The sequence below is a fragment of the Symphalangus syndactylus genome, chromosome 3 (assembly GCF_028878055.3).
Source record: "Symphalangus syndactylus isolate Jambi chromosome 3, NHGRI_mSymSyn1-v2.1_pri, whole genome shotgun sequence".
NCBI classification, from domain to species: Eukaryota; Metazoa; Chordata; class Mammalia; order Primates; family Hylobatidae; genus Symphalangus; species Symphalangus syndactylus.
Genome location: NC_072425.2, coordinates 136,673,664 through 136,677,714, shown reverse-complemented (window position 1 = coordinate 136,677,714; position 4,051 = coordinate 136,673,664). Strand labels below are relative to the sequence as shown.

General features: G+C 56.1%; 1 pseudogene; it reads left to right on the top strand.

Annotated features, from left to right (window-relative positions):
- The first annotated feature begins 1,688 nt into the window (after nucleotides 1-1,688).
- LOC129478407 (keratin, type II cytoskeletal 8-like) lies at nucleotides 1,689-3,312 on the top strand (annotated as a pseudogene).
- Nucleotides 3,313-4,051: the final 739 nt, after the last annotated feature.

The window sequence follows — 4,051 nt, the reverse complement described above, 5'->3', positions numbered from 1 at the left end:
CCTGCCCCCACTGCCTGAGGAGCCCCTGGCTGATGAGGTAAATGGGCTGGGCTGGGCGAGCCTTTCAGGGGATGCCAGGAAGAGCTCCAATTCTGGAATTGCCTCCTCCAAGGCACTGAACTAGGCCCTGTTAAAATTAACTCCACCAATTAAAGGCATCGTTACGAGACAACGCTGCCTGTCTTCTTCTTTATTTTTAATTGCAGAGCCTGGCCTAAAGTTGTCAAACCATTTATAATTAGAGCAGAGTTCCTAAGCAGAAGGCCAAGGAACAGGGAAGGGGAAGAAGGGACGGAGAAGAGAGGGGCTCTTGGTCTCCCTCCCCAGGTCTCTCTGGTCTGATCCGGGCTCATCTGCCTCTGGACAGCTGCGACAGGCTGCTGCCCCACTAATGGATGGGCTGTCTAGGGAAGCACTTGCTGTCCCTCCCTCACCTCTCCGTGCACACCCTGATTATAGTCATTAGGGAGTCACCCTGAGCGACAGGAAGACAAGCGGGTGGTACATCGGCAGCCCAGGAGGCCAGAGGTGGCTGGGGGGTGCCGCAGGACTGGCCCAGGCTGGAGAGCAGAACCTGGAGAAAGCGCAGCGGCTGAGCTCCTCTCCTGCCCTCTCCCTGTGGGGAAGCATCCGTCGCTCCAGTCAAACAACCCAGGGCTGGCACAGCAAGAACAGTGGGAGGGTGAAAGTGAGAGGCTCTAGACCCAGTGGATGCCTCTGGGTCCGGCCTCCAGGCCCCCAGCAGCTTCAGGGCACTCTGTAACCATGGCCATCTCCTGCACATCTTCCCATAGGATGGTTGGAAAGAAGGCTTGGGAGGGAAGAGGCTAAAGAAAATCCTTGTCCCTACCGGCAGAGGTCAGACATGGGGCAGCCTCTAAATTTGGTGGGAGACAGCAGGGCCCAGGCTCCTGGGCTCCCACCTCCATCCTCTGCTCCCACCCACAGGGATGGGGCTCTGCCTCTGCTGGTCCAGGGCATAGACCAGGGGGTGGCCCAGTCCCCACTGTCTCCCTGGGCCACAGGTGGGGAGCACAGGGAGGTCAAGCAAGCTGTGAACTGCCCAGCACCATTGCCTCCTCTTACCACATGCCACCTCTTTCTAGCCAGGACCAGCTTCTAAAGCTTCCCCCATCCCTGCCCTCCCATTTCCAAGGTGGGACTAAATTGCTGTTCCATTCCACCCCAGCCTGCAGTGGCCAGTGACAATGCTAAATGCATCCTGAGCCCTGTGCCCGATGGTCAAGAAACTCCCCACCCTTCTGTGTTCTAGGAAAAGGCTCACTGCCAAGAAGCCCCCTTCCCCAAGATTCCTTGCTTAGGTGTGAGAAGGCCAGGCACAGACACTCCTAAGTCCCATCCTTTGCCTCATAACTGATTAGCCAAACCAGCAGCCAATCTAGACAAAATGCCACCAGCTTGACCCGACCACACTTGAGTCAGGCATCTCTGCCCTGAACTTTGCCCCACTCTCAGCCTGAGCCAGCACAGGGACTCAGGACGCCCTTCTCAACACCCCCGCCCAGGATGCAGGGGCAAACATTCCCGCATCAGCGCCAGCCAGGCCACCTGTTGGCCCCACTCCCCGCACCTGTCTCCTTTTAGCCTTATTTATTAAAAATAATAGACCAAGAAGCAGCTTCTCCACTCCTTCTGGAATCTCCGCCTGGTTCAGCCCACCTGCCTCCACTCCTCCCTCCACCATGTCCATCAGGGTGACTCAGAAGTCCTACAAGGTGTCCACCTCTGAACCCCGGGCCTTCAGCAGCCGCTTCTACACCAGTGGGCCCAGTGCCCACGTCAGCTCCTCGAGCTTCTCCTGAGTGGGCAGCAGCAGCTTCCAGGGTGGCCTGGGCAGAGGCTATGGTGGGGCCAGCAGGAGGCATCACCACCATCACGGTCAACCAGAGCCTGCTGAGCCCCCTTAACCTGGAGGTGGACCCCAATATCCAGGCCGTGCACACCCAGGAGAAGGAGCAGATCAAGACCCTCGACAACAAGTTTGCCTCCTTCATGGACAAGGTACGGTTCCTGGAGCAGCAGAACAAGATGCTGGAAACCAAGTGGAGCCTCCAGCAGCAGCAGAAGACGGCTCAGAGCAACACACACAACATGTTCGGGAGCTACATCAACAACCTTAGGTGGCAGCTGGAGACTGGGCCAAGAGAAGCTGAAGCTGGAGGTGGAGCTTGGCAACATGCAGGGGCTGGTGGAGGACTTCAAGAACAAGTATGAGGATAAGATCAATAAGCTTGCAGAGATGGAGAATGAATTTGTCCTCATCAAGAAGGATGTGGACGAAGCTTACATGAACAAGGTAGAGCTGGGGTCTCACCTGGAAGGGCTGACTGAAGAGATCAACTTCCTCAGGCAGCTGTAGGAAGAGGAGATCCGGGAGCTGCAGTCCCAGATCTCGGACACATCTGTGGTGCTGTCCATGGAAAACAGCTGCTCCCTGGACATGGGCAGCATCATCGCTGAGGTCAAGGCGCAGTATGAGGAGATCGCCAACCGCAGCCAGGCTGAGGCTGAGAGCATGTACCAGATCAAGTATGAGGAACTGCAGACGCTGGTTGGGAAGCACGGGAATGACCTGCGGCGCACAAAGACTGAGATCTCCAAGATAAACTGGAACATCAGGCGACTCCAGGCTGATTGAGGGTCTCAAAGGCCAGAGGGCTTCCCTGGAGGCCGCCATCGCAGATGCCGAGCAGCGTGGGGAGCTGGCCATTAAGGACGCCAACGCCCAGCTGTCCGACCAGGAGGCCGCCCTGCAGCGGGCCAAGCAGGACGTGGCGCGGCCGCTGCCTGAGTACCAGGAGCTGATGAACGTGAAGCTGGCCCTGGACATGGAGATCGCCACCTACAGGAAGCTGCTGGAGGGCGAGGAGAGCCGGCTGGAGTCTGAGATGCAGAACATGAACATCCATACGAAGACCACCAGCAGCTATGCAGGTGGTCTGAGCTCGGCCTTTGGGGGCCTGGCAAGCCCCGGCCTCAGCTACAGCCTGGGCTCCAGCTTTGGCTCTGGCGCGGGCTCCAGCTCCTTCAGCAGCACCGGCTTCACCAGGGCCGTGGTTGTGAAGAAGATCAAGACTCGCGATGGGAAGCTGGAGTCCTCTGATGTCCTGCCCAAGTGAACAGCCACGGCAGCCACTCCCAGCCTGCCCCTCTTGCGGCTGCCCCAGAGCCCAGGAGGGAGGCTGCTGTTCTGGGGAGCACAGGGAACAGGAGACCCACCTGAGGCTCAGCCCTAGCCCTCAGCCCACCCGTTGGGGAGTTTACTGCCTGGGGATCCCCGTTGCCCATGCCTCCAGCTACAAAAAAATTCAACTGCTTTTTTTTTTGGTCCAAAATAAACCTCAGCTAGCTCTGCCAAATAATAATAATAGTGATAATAATAATAATAATAGACTGGGTGCAGTAGCTCATGCTTTAATCCCAACACTTTGGGAAGCCAAAGCGAGCGGATCATTTGAGGCCAGGAGTTCAAGACCAGCCTGAGCAATATAGCAAAACCCCATCTCTACAAAAAATACAAAAATGAGCCAGCTGTGGTGGTGTGCACCTGTAGTCCCAGCTACTCAGGAGGGGGAGGCTGAAGCACAAGAATCACTTGAACCTGGGAGGCAGAGGTTGCAGTGAGCCGAGATTGTGCCACTGCACTCCAGCCTGGGCAACAGAGCAAGACCCTGTTTCAAAAACAAACAAACAAGCAACAACAACAACAACAACAATAATAATAATAGCCTCCCTGTTTTTTTAAAAGCCCGTTCTGTCTGACCTTGAGACATTTGTGTTTTCCCTATTGCAGTAATCCTCCCCTCTTATTGCAATTGTCTTGTCACATAGTCTCTCTCACCTCTCTCACCTAAGTCCTGATTTGCTCTTTGTTTGACACCAGCCAGCAACAAGAACCCTGCCCCACTGAAATTGCCTCTCACAGGCCATCTGCCCTCAGTGGCCTCCACTTGGTCCCTTAGGTGATGTATCAGCTCTGCAGGTAACCAGGTTCACTGATAGGTTAATGAGCTCCCCTCTATGCCCCTAA